The sequence below is a fragment of the Dermacentor andersoni genome, chromosome 1 (genome assembly GCF_023375885.2).
Source record: "Dermacentor andersoni chromosome 1, qqDerAnde1_hic_scaffold, whole genome shotgun sequence".
NCBI lineage: Eukaryota > Metazoa > Arthropoda > Arachnida > Ixodida > Ixodidae > Dermacentor > Dermacentor andersoni.
The window spans coordinates 35,296,753-35,318,737 of NC_092814.1; the positions used below are offsets into that span (position 1 = coordinate 35,296,753).

General features: G+C 47.1%; 1 protein-coding gene across 2 annotated transcripts in view; it reads right to left on the reverse strand.

Annotated features, from left to right (window-relative positions):
- The window catches only part of LOC126545779 (uncharacterized), a 153,288-nt gene that overhangs the window by 34,904 nt on the left and 96,399 nt on the right, over positions 1-21,985 (reverse strand). The window contains exon 4 of one of the 2 annotated variants that reach the window (XM_050193773.2): positions 3,482-4,054. The exons of the other annotated variant lie outside the window; for it this stretch is intronic. The gene's annotated coding sequence lies outside the window, so the exon portion shown is untranslated. Of the gene's footprint in view, positions 1-3,481; positions 4,055-21,985 lie in introns of those variants that run through there. 2 annotated transcript variants of the gene reach the window in all.

Sequence of the window (21,985 nt, forward strand, 5' to 3'; positions counted from 1 at the left end):
ATCTTATTGTACCGTATAGTACTAACCGCAGTAGTGTTGACGACGCGTCCACGTAGGTGAAATCCGGTGATGAGATCCTCTTGTCGATTAACTAAGTCATTGATGCAGCTGTGACGGCCAATTTCAGCAAGATAGCGCTTTCAGGAGTAGAAGTTTACCACAAAAAGTATGGTGATAAGCTTCCTATATTTAGTTTATCCAGGGTGTCCCTGCTAACTTTAGCCAGAGTTTAAAAATATGGAAATGCCACTTAGCTGGACAGAACAAAGATGATGTTGTAGATGATGTTGTTTGCGGTGGCTTGGAGATACTCAAACTATATTTTTTCATGCCACCTAATTAGATAATTAGCCTTAATTAATTAATCAACTTCTCAAATATTATAATTAGAGTAAGAATGTCAGTGAGAAAATTGTAGAGCGACATGAAAAACTCCCAATACAGCTTTCTGTTGCTCAATGCGTGCTGCATAAAAGTGAGCGTGAAAGAAGCCCGCAAATACACACGCAAAGTGCCTTGAGCGGCCAGGCGCGTAACACCCGAAAGCCCCATACCGCATAAAGAAACTCCGAAAAGTGTACGCCACCTGCACTGCAGGGATCATCTACGACATCCGTTTGTCGTGCAGGCGCCCTTACATTGGACAAACCGGGCGCTGCGTCAACGACAGGCTACGGGAGCATGATAACTATTTAAAATCTGAGACTGGTGGCAACCTCGCCATTCATTGCAAAGAATATGGTTGCCTTCCGGGCTTGAGCGATAGGAACGTTTGACGAAAGTACGCATTGCAGCGGACAATGGAAATCTACGAAGCCTACATGATCGCAAAGAAAGGAACAGATCGTGTAAGCCCACCTTCAATCAGTTCGTTGAAGAGGTTGAATTCATAGATGGGTGCCCACGTGTGCGGGTGAGCCATGGCAAGCGATGGCAAATAGCTTGCAATGACACCATGAAACACTTTCCCTGCGAGCATATATATGTTTAGCGCGAACGACGCAATAAGCATTGGCTTAAGGTCGGCGCTGTCGTGTGTTTACTTCCTCGTCGCGTCCTTTGCGTGTTTAAGAATGTACGTTTGCTGCCATAATGAAATAAGTGTTTGGTTGCCCTTCGTACGATGTAGTAAGACACTCACGAAAACTTACCGTGGTTCTCTTGGCAGGAATATAAAGCTGTTATTCGTACAACAAAGCTACACAGAATGATTTGCACAGACAAGGCTACGCATGCGTATAGCTTTTGGATTACAAATCGACACGGCACGCAAGAACACATAGGCAGTGACAGAATTGACAGTTTCTTTATTGTAGCCCGTCAATTCTGTTGCATCTTCGCGCTGCTGCGTGCGATTGAGGTCAAACAACGTTGCATATGGACTACATACATACCATATACGAACCAGGAGTACGATGTATGTACATTTAACAAAGTGCATCCAAACTTACGCAACCAAACAAATGTGATTTGGCTGCTTTATACCATGACAGCAGACACATTGTCACAAGAATCGTGACTAATTTCATGATGGAAAACGTTATACAGATAATTCTTGACATTGCGTCCAAGTAGCATTTCTGTGTTCTTCGCGAGTAATCGTCGGGAACTAAAACGACTCATCTGGCCCCAGACTCTTTATATTATTATTATTATTATTATTATTATTATTATTATTATTACTTGCATCCAACAAGCACTTTGACTTTTCAGACACAGGCAATGCCGATAGAAAACATATAGTGGGCCTGGCAACATGCTCCGGGCCTGTTTACGCAGCACGCCTCTTACGCAAGAGCGTTTACTTTTTGATGGGCAGTCCGGCGGCCACCACTCATAATAGTTATCAGTATGAGAAAGAGTAGATCGCCTCGGCGATGGCCAATCACAGGAGCCATGCACTTACGTACGCAAAACGTCTTTTGCTAATACCGGTCCGAAACTATCTGTACAGGGACTCCATGGGAACCTAGTGGGTTTTTCATCAAAAATCAGTGGCCTACACTGCGTTTTCTCTCGTTTCCATTGAGTCAAGCGCCAGCATTTCTTAATTCTTTCAACGTGCGTAGCCTGGCGTACGCCGTTCTTTTATATGGAGCATAGCGGACGCACGTGACTAGCTAACACTCTAACAGCACCATTCCACTTTAATATAATCCCAGGCACGTCAAAATAACAGAAAAAGTGAGACAGCAAAACATCAAAGGCACTTAACACTCAACAGCAGAACGTCACAAGAAAAGCTTTCCATGAGGAATGAAAGAAAGAGCAATTATATTAACGATCGTTGGTATAATTGCTCGAGTCTTTCTCTATTGCGAATATGTGGCACGAGCGTTATACATGATACCCGCAGACCCTCAATGCAAGTCTAATAAAGACTCAAGACAGTTGGAGAATATAATACAAGGCAACAAACCGTTGTCCACTGTTCCTACCCCTATGGCATGAACCAAGAAATGAGAGCTGAGAGGCGAATATATTAATTTTTCTACACGGAAGAGATTTCAGACGTTAAAGAAGACTCTTCCTACGGACCTGGCGCACGCACTGGCCTCCCACCACCGTCTCGGCTCGTTCTTCACTGCTTGCGGGCGTCGGTCGCTTTGGCTTGGTACGGGGGCGGCGGGAACGGCGGCGGGTACATGCGGCTCACGTCCGCCAGCGTCGTTTCCTCCAGAAGGTAAGGCACTACGTTGCCGCTGATCGTCCGCAGGTGAGCGCACGTCGACACTGGCATGGGCTCGCCGACGAACGCCACGCGCCGGCCCTGCAGCGAGCCGTGGTGGTCGAGCGGCCGCTGCCCGCGGCCTACTGGCAGCAAGCACAGTGATACGAGCAGCAGTAGCGCGGCTCCCACCAGGCACAGGCCCCACCAGTGGAGGCCCGAAGCGAGCAGAGCCATGCCCGCCACGAACACCAGGGCCACCACAGAGAAGCAGAGTGCCGCCGAAGCCGTATGAGACGCTCGACCTTCCTGGCGCCGCTCGTCTCTCGTGGTCGGCTGCTGCGTCGCATTGTCTATCCGCCTCACTTCCACCGGGACCACGCCGACGCTCGGCATGACTGAAGAGACCATGGTGTCGCGCGCTGGCCTCTCTCAGCTGCCTGGCAAGCGCATCTCGGTCGGCCCCGTGTTTTGCTCTGCCATCCCGCTCAGGGACGTGGAATGTAGCAACAGCTTCGCGCCTGTCGCTCTGGAACTGTTGTTGCGTATCCCTGGAGATCTAGCGCTGCGGCAAGGTGACAAGTGAGGCAGACGCGAGCCAACAGGTCACGCCAGGCCGGCGCACATGTGCAGTTCTCTGCCCGCAACAGATGCGGCGGACGCAGTCGAGGTGACGACCGTGTGTTATCGGCAGGCCACGAAGCAGCTGCACGAAAAAAAACAAGGGGTACACGGGATAGAAACAGCAGCGGCGCTTCAACTTCCTGTCATATGACCGGCAGGGTATTTTGGAACGCAAGCATTAAACCCGAGGAAAAGTAAACGAACGTAGTCGACAGGCTTAATTCTTTGTCGCGGCGGATATTCTGGGCGAATGCCACGCTTTCAGTAGCAGCTCTACGGCCCCCTAAAGATAAACGCCGCTGTAATCATTGTCCGAGTCGCTGAGAACTGGTGGCCTTTTCGTTATGACTACGGCCCCGTCTTTGCTTTTGTAGAGCACGGCCCTTGAGTCGGCCCGGTCGCTGTGCGCCTCTCTGATGGCCTTCTCCGATGGCGCCGGATAGGGCGGGATGTCGATGGCCATCAGGGAGTCTCCCGGCGGCTGGCAATGCTCGTCCGTCGAGGCACTGAGCGACGGCCGACGCGGCATTCCGCCGTAGCAGGCGCGGCCCATCCACACGATGCCGAACAGGAGGGCCACGGTAAGCGCTGTGCCGATGATGAAAAGGCCGACGGTGATGTCGGTGAGGATGATGCAGAAGATGCCGGCCACACACAGGGCCACGAGGAAGGCCCCGATCGCATAGAGGGCCCTGCGCTTCATGGACTCTCGGCAGTGGCCGTCCCGCCGCAGCTGTGGTTCATCTCCATTCTTGGAACCACCTGCAGGGAGGAGACAAGACCTGAAGAGTCTTCGCGAAACAGCCTGTACGTTGACGGACGCTGTTTTTTAACTAGTTCGTGAACACTTCGAGAGCCTGGCGTTGCCGGTAATAGGCTGAGTGTGTCGAAAAGGTCTCAAGTTACATCACATGCTTGGACAGTATTTACCGTTTCCGCATTCTCTTCAACCTCGAACTTATTAATACTTGTTCAGTTATTTTTTCATCAAGAGAGAGAGAGAGAAATAAAAACAAAGGAAAGACAGGGAGGTTAATCAGACGATATCTCCAGTTGGCTACCCTGTACTGAGGAATGGGGTGCGAAAGATGAGAGAAAAAAGTAGAAAAAGAAGAAGAAAGTCGCACTATCGATCGAAAGGTGAATCACTGATTACGATAGCAAATTGTTACACAGTTATACGAAGCAAGGTTTCTAGATTTATTTGCTGTATGAGACATAATGTAGACATTCGCTTACTAACTAAATTAAGAAGCATGGTGTCAGGTGCGAACAGGCAAACATGAACACATTTCACGCGATGACTGCAGACACTGGCTGTCAGAACGCTGGCGTAATGAAGGGCAGCAACAGCGGCGAGCGAATCACCCTTCGTGGTGCCTCTTGCTTCAACGCGAAGAAGGCACTCAAGAACAGAGAGCATACGAAACCATCAGCTGTATTGCGTTGCCTCCAAGATAGAGCACGTACGGTTGCGCTCAGCCCCACGATGGGCAGCCGGGGCTGGAGTGGAAGGGGAATCGCGCTTATCTGCCCCCACCTTTTCAAGTGCACACATATCTCCCCGCTTTATACGTAACATCACGCCGACGTCGACGTCAACGGCGGAAATTCGCCTGGAGTGTTCATATAATTGCTATCGCAGTAAAATACAGAACTGTCTCTGTGGGCGCCGTGACACAGTCTGCGAAGGCACCACAAAGTCTTATACAGTGTCAACGTCCCACTAATACATTCAACGTCGCACAGTGCACATTCACAGCTTGTCACGCTGTCCGGTGTCTCTTAAATATCGCAACAGCGCCTTTACAGAAGCGCGCGTCTATAGTGTGGCTGAGAGCTGCTGCTCTTTGCGGGTTGAAACGAGTTTGCAAAGAAGGTGCACGATTGTTTTGCTGCACCCGCAGAATTCACAAATTGGGCTATTGGCCATTCCATTTTTGAATAATCAATAATCAAGCAGGGTGAAGTAAAGCGAGGATGCGACGGGTGGAAAACTCACTTTTCCTTTAAAAACTCCGTTTTTTTTAGACTGTGATAGGAAAAGTACACTTAAACAATATATTTTCATCTGTCTAAAGTCAAGTCGTTTATCTAAGCTTGAGAGTGCGAAAAATTATTCTAATCGAGGCACCGTAGCTCTAGGAGCTTCATTTTTTTAATTCATGCTGGAGTAATGAAGCTCACAGCCACAAGGTTTGCCCAGATGGTGAGCCTTCCTGGTGTAACAACAAGCTAGCACTAGCCCTTGCTGAGTCGGCAGCGGCTCATTCTCCAAACCTACCTATTGTTTAGTTGCAAGGGCTATGCTTTGTGTACATATGAGAGTTTGACAAGTGAAAAGCCGTTGTCTCGCTGTATTCAGGGCGAAACTCAAAACGTCAGCAAGCCAGGCACTTAACAGCAACGCCAGTTGCACAAACGTCAGTCACTCAGCATCAAGATGTCGTTACTGGCTGTGCCCCAAAACAAGAATTACTTATGGAATTGTTGTGGAGACACCTTTACCCTCATACTGTAGTTCAACATAGGTCACAAAGGCTTTGAAGATGTTATGCAGGTGTTGGGCGCCCTTCCAGCTCGGGAGTTGATCGGTCTATGTAACCACATAGAAGAGAGAAGAACCGAAAGAATGTCTGGAATGCAGACAGCTGAAACCAACTCTCGTCATTGCCGTCCTGCAAAGAAAGCCCGGCTTGAGGAGTAAGCACGGAAGGGTTCTGAGGGCCGCAGGAGAATTTTCAACTTGGACACTTATTCTGAAAAGGCTGGTCTGCATTCTGACTAAATACCATGCAAATTGATCATTTGTAATTGTAATTAGCATGTTAAAAATTAAATTATGGGGTTGTACATGCCAAAACCCCGATCTGATTATGAGGCACGCCGTAGTGGGGGACTGCGGATTAATTTTGACCATCTGGGGTTCTTTAACGTGCACATAAAATCTAAGTACAAGCGTGTCTCTGCATTTAGGCCCCATCGAAATGCGGCCGCCGTGCCCGGGATTTGATTCCGCGACCTCGTGCTTAGCAGCGCAACACCAAAGCCACTAAGCAACAACGCCGGGTAATTAGCATGTTTAGAAACCTTCAACTTCGCCTGTCTCTTTTTTTCCAATGCTGCACTCTGTTTTCACTGCTTTTGCACAAAAAATACTTGTACTTAATGTGACTCAATAGGAGCTAAATTTTGTGGGCGCATGCACAAGGATTTGTAGCATACAAGTACCTAGGTTAGTAATTTTCTGAAATTGTGGTCATAAGAATTTAAGGAAGGCAGTCATCAATGTCCTCAATATTGACAGTGCCAATTAAATTATTCATAATAATAGAGATAAGAGAAAACATTTTGACTTGATTCGCAGCGACTTTTCTATAAGAAGCAATGTAGGTTATATTATGACACTCTGCTAGGCCTGGTCTGAAGTCCAAACATTGCACAAGAGACCCTTCTATTCCAACTTGCACGGAAATATTCAAAGATATTGAGAAAATAAAAACGCATACAAAAGGCGGAGAGTAAACTTTATACTTTGCATAACATCTATTCAGTTAGCTGCATTATTAAAGAAAATGGATCTCCCAGGAGCACCTCCCTTTAAGGCGCATATTTACATAGGCAAGTTGCGAAGGCCTCTCCACCTACAAAGTGGTCGTCGCAAATGGTTGGTAAGCGACTGTTTTCAATCAGTCGCTCACAGATGATTGTTTTGATTCTGCAACTCGTGCCGTTGAACTGCTGAACGAATCAGCGTGCTACCACTACTGCATTTTCTTCGGCAGGGTAACAGAATTGCCGGAGCCGGCACTGCTGTGGTACATTTCAAGGCAGCTACAACACTATCCTCAAAATACATACCTACAAATAACAATTGAAGAGCAAAGAGAGTCAAACATGTGCGAGACAGCATACTTAAATTTGCTGCCTTCCCTAGATACGTGAGTCAGTCGCAAGTAGAAACGTCTCAGTTTGTGTGTGACCATTAAGACACAAATTCGTTCGGTGCGAAAGAAGTTCCCAATGTGCAAGCGGCATATTTTAGTTGAAAACTACATGCTTCGGTGTGTCGGTTTGCAAGACGCCTCTGCGGCTGTGGATTCTTCGTCATCATTGGTGGTCGGTCGCGTGATGTGTGGCAACTGCCTGTGTGAATGCACACCTTTGTGCAGCCAACCTGATCACAACTCTGTGATCACAATTTTGTGTTGCGACAAGGTGACAAGGCGTAGTGTGTGTGTGTGTGTGTGTGTGCGCGCGCGCGTGTGTGTGTGTGTGTGTGTGTGTGTGTGTGTGCGTGCGTGCGTGCGTGCGCGTGCGTGTGTGCGTGTGTGTGTGCGTGTGCGCACGCGCGCGCGCGCGCGTGTGTGTGTGTGTGTGTGTGTGTGTGTGTGTGTGTGTGTGTGTGTGTGTGTGTGTGTGTGTGTGTGTGTGTGTGTGTGTGTGTGTGTGTGTGTGTGTGTGTGTGTCCGATAATGTTGCTCCCTTCGGCGGTAATGTTGCTCCCTTAGCAAGTCTCTGTCATTAAATTGCACGTTATGAAGACTTGTTTACTAAAAGCACACATGGAACATTAGGAGCAAATAAGCGGGTAATTCACAACACACTCAGAACTCATTGGTTTGTGCATGTGAAAGCGGTTTAGCCGGAACTGCCTTGCTCCCTGAGTGACATTATAGCGTGCTACATTACGTACCTTCTCGTGTTTTATGCCTACTATTCATTTATCGCACTTTTGCTCCCATTTTATTCTTAATCGCACGCACCTGGTGACTAAAAAAAAATGTGGCGTTGAGTCCCAGCATTCCACAGTGGGTTATGAGGAACGCCCAAGGGGAGGTTTCGAATTAATTTTTACCTCCTTTGTTTCCTAAACGTGTACCTATATCTAGTTACACGACCGTTTTTGACTTTCGCACCCGCTGAAATGCGGTCGCCGTGGCCTGAAATATTAAAACACTATTTGAGGAATATTGTTGTTTACGAAGAGGGACTATTCGATTCGAATACGGAATTGAATAGGGCGGCATTGTATTTGTTATTAGCAAGTTTTGAATATTCACGAACCCTTTTGATTTTAAGAATACACGAGGTAATCGAATTACGTTAAAATCGTCTTACGTCACTGTTATATAGGGAGCGCCAAACTTTGCGGCATCGTGCTCTTCATTCTAAGCCGCTACAGATCTTCTGATATAGGTAAAGAAATGAAAAAGTGAACTGTTTCTATAATAAAGTAAAGCTCCCTGTGTTAGGGAAATGTATTTCACTTCGGCTTTACAACACGAAATAATTTTTGAGCAGTTTGATTTTGCTCCTATACATACTTATTCGCAGTGAAGCTGCGAGTGCTTATTGCGCATTGATTGAGCCAAGTAACCAAGTAATAAAGCAAAAAAAATGGCGCAATATGCCATTCGTTACATTAATATGCAATGCCTTATTATACAAATTAAACAGATATGGGTAAATCTACTTAACTCCGACGCAGACTAGCACTTTGCGGCGTGGGGAGCAGCGCGACCACTAAAAAGCGTGCCCCGTGGTGTGCTTGTGCTTTTACAACTCATCCATGATTGCAGCGCGTGGCAAAACAAACACAAAGAAAAAGAGGGAAAAGTCAGGACTCGGCGCTTGTCCCGTTTTACCCCTCCTTTTTTTGTGTCTTCGTTTGGCCGTGCGCTGCTAGCATGGATGAGTTCCAACTGACCCGATTCGCCATCCTTGCTTGCAACTCATCTTGTTCGCTTTTTCACGGTTGACTGACAATGAGGAAACAGAAATGGCATGCGATGTGGAAATAGCTAGCGATTATGATGATGATGATTGGAGTTTTAGACATTAGACATTAGACATTATTTATTTCATCATAAAATTGTACATGAACATAAACAAACAACTGTTGGGTCCATAACCGAGGCTAGTGTAGGCCCATATGGTATACGTGCGTATGTGCAACCACGATCAAGACAAAGTTGAACAATCGCGTATTGGTTGTGCATAATTAACCAGGATGAGAAATAAGAGGGAAAAAACATACATCATTGCAGCAGTAAGATAGTATGCGGCGCAAAGGCCAGAAGTGGCCAATGAGCGTATCTAACGATTATTTCGAGCAGCCTGGATAAAAATGTTGAATTACGACCGGAACAGAGTAGACACAACAAAGTGAAGGCCTCGATAATTTAACGATTCTATTCAAAAGCAATTCATTTTCGGCACAGTGGTTGGAGCAGCACACATTATCACCGGGATCGTCCGACCACGAATGGTGAAGGAATAGAGAAAAAGGAATCCTTATATTATATAACCGCAGAAGTGGCGTGTTTTTGAAAATTAGCACGACGCCAACGTTTGGCTAAAGAGCAATGAGTATGCCTTCGCTATTCGACACGTGCAAATATCACCAGAACAGCTGCGAAGGGCGCACAAATTAAAGGGAAGCTGAAGAGTCTGCCGAATTCAATAAAACGCTCATATACGGATGCGGGAACCTTAAAAATCATGTGGGTAAAATTTTGGTGGGGATTTTTCACTTAGGAGCGACGCAATCGTCGGTTAAAATTGCGCTGTAGCTTCGCCCCCCGTCGAGCGCCGCGCGCTGCTGCTGACGCTGACGATGCGAGCGAAGACCGGAAACGGCGGCGTAGTGACGTCAACACTGGTGTTCCGCTCCTTCGCAGTCTCTGCGACCGTGCCTGACCGGGCTTATTTCTGCGTGCGTGCCGTCCTAATCTGCTTCGCTCGACCTTACATTCCTTTGTTTGTGTGTGTATAGGAGTGGTAGTTGACGTGCGCAGCATCAATTGAACTTGTAGACCGATCATGCCGGCGTTCTGTGCAGCCTACGCTTGCACGAACACCAGCGGCCGTGACGATGTTTTGATGTTCCATTAGTTCCTGCAAGGCAAGAAGCTTTCAGCTAAGTGGGAGGCTGCTGTGAAGCGAAACAACTTCAAGCGCTCAAGAACAACAGTGTTGTGCTCTAACCACTTCCGTGACGATTACTACCGGAGTTTGTCAATAATGCGTGCTTTGGGTTCTCCTAAAAAAAAAAAAAAAATTGGCACGCTGAACGGAAGGTGCATGTTTATCTCCCACCCTTGACGCAGGTTTCATCGCCAAGCGCCGCGAATTTTCTATTCGCACGTGTGTTGTGAAACAGCCTGCATACAGCTACCATAACGCAGTGCAAGCGTAAAGTTTGCATGTGTCGGAAAGCCTGCTCACGCCAGGACGCTGCGCTCCCCCTTCTCTCGCACACATAGAGAAACCGACCATCTCACGTAGCTGACGGAATTCGCCGGTTACGAGTAGCGTGTGGATGGCGTGCTGATGAAGGTTCTATACTACACGTGCTACAACAGCCGGTACGTTTTTCCCGCGTTTAAACCGTCTGTGTAGATTGCCGACAGCTTTGGGGCAGCGCACAAATGCCGAAGATCGCATCACCGCTTACGTTCTACGAGGAGGCATGCAGGAACATAACACTACAGTTGTTTGCCCGGAAACGTACTCACTGGAACGCTGAATGCAGCTTAGCAAAAAACATACTCGCCAAAGAACATTTCCAACACAAGGAGATGCTAACACTTCGCCTTCGTTCACGTGGAAAGCAGTGCTTGCACCAGCATTTCTTGCTTCTTGGAGAGGCCGGCCCTTCGCACTCGGCTCGTACATGTAGGGAGTAAAGTATAAACCCCTTACAAGTGATCTTGCACGCGACAGCGACAGCGCGACAAGCGAGGCGATGTCTGTCGCGTTCACTCGTCGCCTGTAAGCCGAACTCCACGGGAGCGACGGCTTTGAGCGACGACTTCCCGGTATGAGGGCAGCAATATACGCGCCGAAACTAGCGTGACGCATGCTTTATCAATTTAAGTTGATGTATATTACTGAAGAAGGAACATAAAATATTTCTGAAGGTCTTGCACTAGGTTCTTACTTTTGCACGTGTAAAATTCAATAGTTTGCTCGTTCCGTGCGACAAACAGTAGTATTTGAGTTATGTACATCCAGTTTCGGCTTCGCACTATTGGCTAGTCGCTCATAGCATTTCTGGGCGACGAGCGACGAGTTCTAGATTTCTAGAAACGAGCGATCGAGCGACAACACCGAGCGATCTGTTCAAGCGACGGCCCGTTTTATCGCTCGAAGCCGTCGCCCGTCACCGTCGCGCGCAAAATCGCTCTCGTGGAGTTTGGACTTAACGCCGAACTCCTTAGAGAAACGCAAGCTCTCGAAATTTTCCATGACCGTCTCAGCAAAACACCACCAAACTACCTTGAACCGTGCTTCGTGTGTAGCGGCAGCAGTCGGTCCGGACGAACGCCATTGTTGACGTCACGAGGCGCCCGACCAATCACAGGCGAAAACGAGGCGCGCGAGCTGGGCGTGTCTGCTGCTGCACTTTTCGTCGAAATAAAATATGTTTGCGCTTTCTTTCGCTCAATTTCGATGCGATATTCGAATTCAGAGGGTTGAAAACCACGACGTGCTGCTCTTCACTCATATTTTCTGGAAAAGCTTTCAGCTTCCCTTTAAGCATCGTCTTGGTTCTCTTTTTCTTTTTCGAACCAGTGCACCTTCTTGTTTGCTTTAAACGAGGAAAATGTCCTGAAAACTGTCCAACTGAATCAATTAAGGAATAAATGAGACTAATCAATGCCGCAAATGAGTACGCGTGGTGACATATTAGCTCTATACAAAATAGAAAATTACGAGAAACTCGTAACCAGGACGAATCATATCAAGTTCCCGAAGCAACGCGCGGGTTGTGAAGGGACGCCGTAGTGGGGGACTCCGGAATAATTTTTACCACCTGAGCTTCTTTATAACATGCACCTAAATCTATGTAATCGAGCGTTTTTGCATTTCGCCACGTCGAAACGCGGCTTCCACGACCGAACCACTTAGCCAACACGGCCGGTCTAGCCAGGACAACCGAGGTCCATTTATACTGCCCGTCACTTCCATACCTGTAACATACCGGCCTGTAACAGCCATACGATGGTGCATGCAGACGCACCAGATATGTTGGGCGCACGCCACTTCATATGCATGTGCCTACGTACGCCTTTGTCTTCCCCTGACTACAGGGAGGAGACGAAGACGAAGTGTCTGCGAGCCAGAACGCTTTTTTGTAGCTCAGCTGTTTTTTCCTTATTTCTGCGTACATCTTTGGAGAGCCGGCATGGTTCGTGGCGCGGATGCAAGTTGACGTCCCCCTGCCTCTGCCGGGAATGGCGACTTCAGCGGCGGCTGCGTCTAGGAAGCGGACCGGCCTCCAGAGCGACACCGACGGCGATGACACCAGCGTCTACTCGCTCAGCAGTGAGGACTTCTCCGATGACGCCTTCGAGCTTGTGCGGAGCCGCAAGGCGAAACGAAGACACACCGCCAGGGCATCCATGCCTTCGAGCACGCCAATGGTGGGACCAACTCGGAATACCACAGTCAGTACGATTCTATTTGTACCGGAACTGGCTACCGACAACCTGAGGCGACTCAACAGACAGTCCGTATCGGTGCAACTTGAAGCGATGGGGCCAAACCAGATAGCAGACGTTAGAGTCAACACACGAAAAAATGTGTTGGCTATCGACGTCACACATGAGACTGCGCTGAGAAATTTGACTACAGTTACAGAACTAGGTGGCGTTAAGCTCCGCTCGTACATCCCCCAGAACAGTGGTTCAACTACTGGTGTCATCTACGACGTGGACGTTTCCATCTCCAGCGCCGACTTGCCGATCCTAGTGAAGCCTGCCGTTGATGGCGTCGCCATAACACATGTGTGTCGCCTCGGCACATCCCGCTGTGTGAAAATTATATTCAAGGGCGAGACTCTCCCTTCGCACGTCAAGGTGGGCCACTTTAGACACCCTGTGCGACCATTCATCCCAAGGCCACTGCAATGCCGCAATTGTATGAGGCTTGGACACGTGAGTGCCGTGTGCGAGAACACAAGAGTTTGCTCACGCTGCAGCGAGCCACACGCTGCAAACTCTTGTGCAGCCACGGTTCTCAAATGCACCAATTGCCTTGGGTCCCATGATGCTTCATCGAAGGACTGCCCCAAAATGAAGAAGGAAAAGGCGATCTTGAAACAGATGGCGAGAGACCATTCGTCTCGTCGGGAAGCTGTTGCGGCAGTTAGAAAGCGACGCTCCCGACGCCGCCGGACTTCGAAGAACGCTGATACCTCTATAAAGAGTACGCCCCATCCGACATCACCTCCTCCTCTGCCCCCTAGGCGTGAGGCAACTCAATCTAAATCGGACAAGGTCATGGCGGAAAACAATACAACTTGGTCCTCACTACTAAAGCAACAGCCAAAGCCAGAGCAACAGTGGAAGTCACAACCGAAACGACAGCTGATGCCACAGCCGATGCCACAGTCGGTGGTACGACCGATGCCACAGCCGGAGGAGATGCCACAGCCGGAGGCGATACCGCAGCCGATGCCACAACCGGAGGCGATGCCGCAGCTGATGCCACAACCGGAGCCTAGTCAAGTCATACAGCTGCGCACGGCTGTAGAGCGAACAGCCCGAGTTCCTGACAAATTGCCCGAAGAAGACCGGCAAGTCGTTATGATGCTCCGGTCTCTGATGAATACCCTTCGAATACTCCTAAATAACCTGCACACTCCGTCAGCGCGAAGTGCAATGCAAGTGCTGGATGTTCTCGATTCAGTACTTGCAACTCTTCAGTAAGCATCATGGGTCACCCGCAACATTATATTCGCACTGAAGACAGAACGACTTGGGTTTAGCTTAAAAATGTACTGCCACGCACTGCAGCGTACTGCTGACGCCCACCGGATCCTTTGTCGTCTCTGGTAACTTCAACGTGCATCACCAGCTATGAACCACCAAAATTGACGGCAGCCTAACGTGTCGACGGAGCACTTGCTTTGACTTGACTGATTTCCAAGCACTTTGCTGCGTGCACAGACAGTGTTCCCTCTATCCCGCTTTCGTCTTTTTGTTCCCCCTTTCCCTTCCCCCAGTGTAGGGTAGCAAACCGGACACTCGTCTGGTTGACCTCCCTGCCTTTCCTCTCGTTGCTATCTCTCTCTCTGACTACGGAAAATGTTGCCTCCTTGTGTCTTTTGATACATCAGCCCAGGACAACCGCTCTTTACTTTTTCTTCTCAAGTCGTTTGTATCTTGTCTCGCACTGTTAGAGAGACACTGAAGAGTGATTTCACCTTTATTATTATATAACCCTGCTACAATACAAAAAAGGTACTATTTCCATCAGAAGTGACTTGGTAAGCCAAAAAAATCACCGCCCCTTCCAGTCCGTGAAGATGATCGAACAACGAAATTGTGTTAGTTACACCGAGTGTTACACCATGCAGGTCGAACTTCGCAAGCAGTCTATATTGTAAATGTTTTGTTTAACCATTCTTTCAACTCATTTTGCCTTTTGTGGTAGGCAGATTCTTCCTCAGGAGTACGCACTAATCGTGGTCTTTCCATAGTTGTAGCTGGGATAGAATATGCAGAACCACTAATCCAAAGCTCTGTATATTAGGCGCAAGGGCTACCACTGGAGATGCGGCACTGTAATCGTTTTGACGATAGCTTGGATTGGTTTAACGATTGACGTCGCTGCCGGAATTTCTTGCTGGCGCAAGAAGTGCCCGCAGCCACGTGCTCCTGGTATCGCGTTTCGATCGCTGGGCACTGTTCGTTAGCTGCAAACGGCCAGCATAACATTTGTTTCTTTCGCGGCAGGGTGGAATCAGTCGTCGAAAAATTCGATGTCGATCTGGCTCGATGACCGAAAATGCACCGTGTGACAACCGTATACGATTTGCGTATAAGATAGTATTCTCACAGGGGGAAAGAGGTCACTCCAAACCCTTTCCCCCTGTTGAGCTCTTCCTCTCCGTGGCCCCTTTTTAGCGAAGTCCGACAACGACGGCACAGGGTCCGCATAAACAGCTTCGCTGTAAAAATCCCCATTGAGCCACTTAAAACGCTACAAGAGCAAGGGGAACACGCTCAGTCTGCAACAATCAAGATGAAGAAAGTAAACTTTCTTAAAAAGAATGGTCCGGCAGTTTTGGTTGCGGTTGCCTCAGGTGGCGGCTCGATCCACCCGAAACCACCAACAATCAAACATGTAGTTTGAGCTATAGACAGTTTGATATATACGTTGTGCATCAGAGGCCCCATTCACAAGACGTTTTGTTTGTAAGTGCTTGCTCTTCGCCATTGGCCAGTTACCTCCAGTAATAACAGGTGCAGCATCAGGATTGGCTGACATTTGCTCTTAAGAACCTCTTTTGGCGTTAGGGCTTAAGTGAATACGGGCCCTGGTGTGGCAGAAGCATACTAGCAATGTACTGGGCCTATACGCTCTTACTTAAAGCACTAACACTTGACGTGGTTCCTGCGAGCCACCAAGTTGAACTTTTGGACATATGAGCGAAAGCAGTCAGTTAATAGTAAACAACACTTACGAACAAAACACTTTGAATTCGGCCGCTGGGCCGGTGTTCATTTAAGTCTCTCTTGCATAAATACCATTCTATATTGTCCATCGCTGCGGCGATCAGCCTGTTATCAAACATATCACTCGCTACTTGGAGAAGTGGCCTTGCCAGCATAACAAAATCTTTGCGAATGTGGGCCATGGATTTCACAGATAAGGAATGATAACCACCGCTAAATGTTGTTTACCGTATGTAGTGCGGCGCCCTGTACCTATATTGATGTGTTTTGTGGGGTCCTGCATCTCTTGTCGCTAGTTGCAACTCTCTATACTGCGATAAGCCCTAACTGGCGTTTTTTGTTCGCAGGCTGTTCATACAACTGAGAACAACATTTGTCAAGGATTTCACAGACGACGTTATAAGCTATAAAAGAGCTGTATATATCATACGGGAAGCAAGGTGTTTCCGAAGTGCAGTTTCTGCACTGTATGATTGGATAACGATGCAAACTTGGGTATCGTGCGCGAACATACATGCGCATATGGCCACCTTCTCCTATAAATGTGACCCCGTCTGCTTTCAATAAACTAGTTAAAAGTGGCGCTCTTTCCTGTCCTGACGCTTTTTCCCGCCCTTGGTTGCGTCCTTACCTTGAGGAATAATATGAACCAACTAGCCCAGCAACAAGTATTGGTACGCCCCTCTTTATCGCATCGACCCGCATTGCCTCCTGCGGAGACTAGGCTTGCATGATGAGGGCATCACATTCATTGTTTGGGACTTCGTGTGGCCAACACCGTCTTTTTTTTTTACTTTAATATCAGGAAATTCAGTTCCCCGCTGTGCACCAACAACTTCAAGCTACCTGGTGAGGCTGAGCACGTGCTCTGTCACTGCCGCTGCTATACCACCGTGTGGTTAGCAGCGAAGACTTTAGCTGGTATACATGAACAAACACGGTATAGGGATCTTTAGGGCCCTGGGACAAAAGTAGGCACGAAGTCCCAGTCACAAACGCCCTGCTGTTATACTTACGCAATTCAGGTTTTATAGATATTGTTTGACCTTTTCTGAGTCATCTGGGTTCCATTTGTTAATATATTTATAGATTTTCTAAAAAAAGTTTATCTCATCCTTCCGTTTTGCCTTCTTCCCTCACTGCAGTCATATCCTCTTCATGTCATTTCAAATACCTCATCTCAAGCAGCAAGCCCTGCATAGAGCAGCTATGGCTGACATATTCAGCTTGCACTAACTCTTTCTCTTTCTCACTCACTCTGTATAAATTGTGTATGAGTGATAATATTCCCATAGTAATTTCTGGAATAATATACTGGCCGTCACTGTGAAGCATATACAGTAACAGTGAATGTGTTTAGAGCCGAGTGCACAAACTATGCTTTTGCAATGGTTATCAATACAAAGATCAAGTAATATTTTGCGAGAAAGAGGGGTTCCGTACATCGTCCGAAAGAGGTTCCATAAGTAATGCCTCACTGGCTCATGTAGCCGGGACAGTGTACAGCAGGAGGTTATTCTTATTATAAATTCAAACACCTCATCTGAAGTAGCAAGCTCTGCATATAGCAGGGCTTACAGCTTAAGTTTCCATTAAGCATTCTATATCTCCATCTCTCATCTTTCTACATAAAATCAGGTGTGGACATTTGTCACGTGTATAAGGGCTGCGCCTACAATCGGCAGCCATTTCCTTTTGATTTTCAACGGATAGAAGCGTTGTACTTTTTGGAGTTCGTACTTATTTCACAATATAGCAAATGAATATTGATAGGAACCTTGCAGTGCGGATCGCCTCCCCATCAGGGGTCACAAACTTGCTTACGCAGCAAAGAATGGTTGCTCGTTTGCAGCCGCGTCAACTGGGAGCCAAACAAGACGTCACACTCAGCGAAGAAAGTGAGGGGCACCATTTGCGCACCGCTTGATGGGGCAGATGTGAGACTCTGTAGCCGGCGTGTTGCACCAGCGAGGGCAGGGCTCGTGCTCGTTGAAAGTCTAATCAAGGCTCAAGGTTTTCCTCCCTCTCCCGTCAAATGCCGAGACGTCACTTGGGCGAACTTCGCTGGCGCGGTGACGCCGGGCCGTTTCGTTATGCGTCATGTGTGCGTGAATGCCGCCGGAGTGACACTTCGAGAAGCCGCGCGGTCGTTCAACAGAAAAAAAAAAAAAGGACCTGGCGCCGAGCACACCGTAGATTTGGCGCATTTGCGTGCTCACACGTTCGTTTTACACTTTTTCTTCTCCTTCTATTTCTTCCTTTGGAGAGGGGGGCGTTGAGACCCGTAATTGATGCGGCGGACTGAAAAGAAAGTCGGATCTAAATTTGTATCAGAAGCCAAATTCACAAAGCGTTTGTAAGTGCGCCTTGCGATTGGTCTCGCCACCTGTGCTAATAACCTGGCCTCAATCCCGATTGGCTGGCGCCCGCTCTTACGAACAGTTCTAGCGGTAAGGTTGTTGTAACGTTTACTCTTTGTTTCCCATCGACCACAAATGCTGCCATAATGTAAAAGAATGCTACAATCTCGTGCGTATTGCTGAACTTTCAAATATCACTGGCGCTTTTTGAGACACTTGAACGTTTCATGTCACTAACTGTCTTGGTAGCAGCGCCACCAGAAAGAGAAAGATACCGTCTCCTCCAGGTACTGCACTTAGTATCTACCTGAACCTTTATCTTCGCTGCGTATCAAAAGAAAACGCGAGGAGATCTAATAGCGTTTCTGGTTTTTAGTGCTCTACATTACCATTTTCAGGCGTCTGTTATCTATCTATCTATCTATCTATCTATCTATCTATCTATCTATCTATCTATCTATCTATCTATCTATCTATCTATCTATCTATCTATCTATCTATCTATCTATCTATCTATCTATCTATCTATCTATCTATCTATCTATCTATCTGTCTGTCTGTCTGTCTGTCTGTCTGTCTACCTGTCTACCTGTCTATCTATCTATCTATCTATCTATCTATCTATCTATCTATCTATCTATCTATCTATCTATCTATCTATCTATCTATCTATCTATCTATCTATCTATCTATCTATCTATCTATCTATCTATCTATCTATCTGTCTGTCTGTCTGTCTGTCTGTCTGTCTGTCTGTCTGTCTGTCTGTCTGTGTAACACGACAAAGTGGCGCGTGGGGCAGTCTAGGCTTATGGGACCTCCCCTTTTAGCAGACTCCCTGGACAAAACTATATATATATATATATATATATATATATATAAATTTTGTCCAGGGAGTCTGCTAAAGGGGGAGGTCCCATAAGCAGGCCTAGGCTGCCCCGCGCGCCACTTTGTCGTGTTCTTTCCTTGCCTCAGCCCGCGCTAAGAGGCGCCGTGTTGATTGCACTATCGCCTGGACCGGCCGAAGTTGCCCAGTAATCTCCTCGTAGTAGCTTACCTTATGTACGAACTGCGCAACGTTGTATAGACTTCAGGCTCGCCTAAGTTAATCTAGTTTTAATGTTTGTTTGCGGAAGCACAAATGCCATCGTCGTTTTACCATATACCGCATGAAATCGCCATACGTATGTACGATCGCATACATACGATTTTACACCACGTAGTCGCTGAGGACATCACAATCCTTGTTTCTCTCGCTTACGTTCGTCCGCTACCTATGCAGAGCCCAATAATCGCCATGTCGTAGGCTCACGTCGAATGACCGGCGTAGAAATCATACCATTGCTGTCATACGATCGTCTACAACGTGGTTGTCGCCAGGCCGCTGTCGTCACACACAACTGCGCAATTTGTAGGAACGCGTTGTTCCACCTGGTACCGTTTTTGGGAACCCCAAACAATGCTGGATAGCCAGGTACCTGCAAAATCTGCAGAATCTTTTATGCAACTTTAAATACATTGCTTGCAGAAGTCGACAGGTTGCTTCAAATCTCCATTGTGACTTGGGAAATCAGAGCCTTATCACCTGAAAAATGCTCGCCGTTCAAACGTGACTTCATTGACTGAGAGAGGAGGAAGTCCGACGATGCGAGGTCGGGTGAATAAATGGGACGGGGTAGAATTTCAAACCTGTAACTGCGTGCTTCGATATGGGCAACATGTGAGTTGTTGACTGTCTTGCAAAACTTTGGTGATCATGGCACGTCTCTTGGTTTTGGTGGCCTCCAACAATTTCCGCTGCAGTGAAGCATAACCCAGTAACCGTGGTACCCTTTCTCAGGAAAGCCATCAAGACTATAACGTGCTGGTCCCAAAAGACTGTGAGCATGACCTTGTCGACCGAGGGTTGGGTACGTGCCTTCTTTGGAGTAGGTGAGCCGGAAGCTTCCATTGCATCGATTGGACTGTAGTCTCCGGATCACAGTGATGGACCCAACTTTCATCCTGCGTGATAAATCTGTTGAAAAAGTCCTCCTGGTTTTCATGGCACATCGTCAAAAGAGCCTGGGAGTATTCCACTCGTTCCAACTTCTCTAAAGGTACGAGCAGCTGAAGAAGCCAGAGAGCGGATACCTTACGCATATGAAGATGGTCTTGAAGAATTTTCCCACAGACTCCACGCTAATTTTGACATTTTGGTTAAGTTACAAATGGTTATACGGCAGTTTTCCAGAATGGCGGTCTCCGCTTGCGGGGTAGTGCGTTGTTCCATAGCCGAGCGAGGTCGCCCTTCAATTGGAGTCCTCTCCCCGAAGTCCGACGACATTTGAATTCACGATGCCGGTTCTTCACTAGATCATATTTTTTTATTTATTGATACTGTCAGCCCATGACGGGCTATTGCAGGAGTGGATGTAACATACATAAACAGAGAAGTGCATTAGTGCGATTGAACAATGCACTAAAAAGAAGAAAAAAGAAAATGAAGTAGCACTGCTGATTAGAAACACATTAACAATAAAATTACAGAGCACATTTTGACTTATTATATCACAATACTACTACAGGACATCAGGGTGCATCAGGGTACATAAGGCAATGTATTGCTTCCAAGAATGCATTAACTGATTTTATTGCCTCATTGATGAACGTGGAAAATATAAGGAATATTCGAAATTATAACGTGAGAAAGACCGAGGACGCAGTAAAATATGGACGCAGCATGAAATCAGTGAGAAGGAAACTTGGCATAGGGCAAACTAAGATGTATGCATTAAAAGATAAACACGGCAATATCATCAGCAATCTCAAGGATACAGTAAAAGCAGCAGAAGAATTCTATACTGACCTGTACAGTACCCAAGGTAGCCACGATACCTCCATTCGAAGCAGTAATGAACAGGTGACAGAGGCTCCTTCTGTAACTAGCTATGAATTAGGAGGGCCTTGCAAGACATGAAACGGGGAAAAGCGGCAGGAGACGATGAAATACCAGTCGATTTAATCAAAGATGGAGGAGACCGAATGCTTGAAGAACTGGTGGCCCTTTATAGCAACTGTCTATCGACTTCAAGGCTCCCAGAGAACCGGAAGAATGCCAACATTATAATAATCTACAAAAAGGGAGACGCTAAAGAATTGAAAAATTATGGGCCCGTTAGCTTACTTCAAGTATTATACAAAATATTCACCAAGATAATCTCCAATAGAATAAGGGCAACACTGGGCTTCAGTCAACCAGGGGAACAGGCTGGTTTCAGGAAGGGATACTCTACAATGGATCACATCGATATCATCAATCAGGTAATCGAGAAATCTGCAGAGTACAATCAGCCTCTCTATATGGCTTTCATAGATTACAAAAAGACATTTGATTCAGTAGAGATACCAGAAGTCATAAAGGCACTACGTAATCAAGGAGTACAGGACACTTGCATAAATATCTTGCAAAGTATCTACAGAGATTGCACAGCTACCTTAATTCTCCACAAGAAAAGTAGGCAGGTACCTTTAAACAAAGGGGTCAAACAAGGAGACACAATCTCTCCAATGCTATTCACTGCGTTCTTGGAACAAGTAGTCAAACTATTAAACTGGGAAGGCTTAGGAGTAAGGATCAACGGCGAATATCTCAGCAACCTTTGGTTTGCTAATGACATTGTCTAGTTCAGCAACACTGGGGACGAGTTACAACAAATGATTGAGGACCTTAACAGAGAGAGTACAAGAGTGGGGTTAAAGTTTAACATGCAGAAGACAAAGAAAATGATCAATAGCAGGGCAAAGGAACAAGAGTTCAGGATCGCCAGTCAGCCTCTATAGTCTGTGAAGGAGTACGTTCACCTAGGTCAATTACTGGCAGA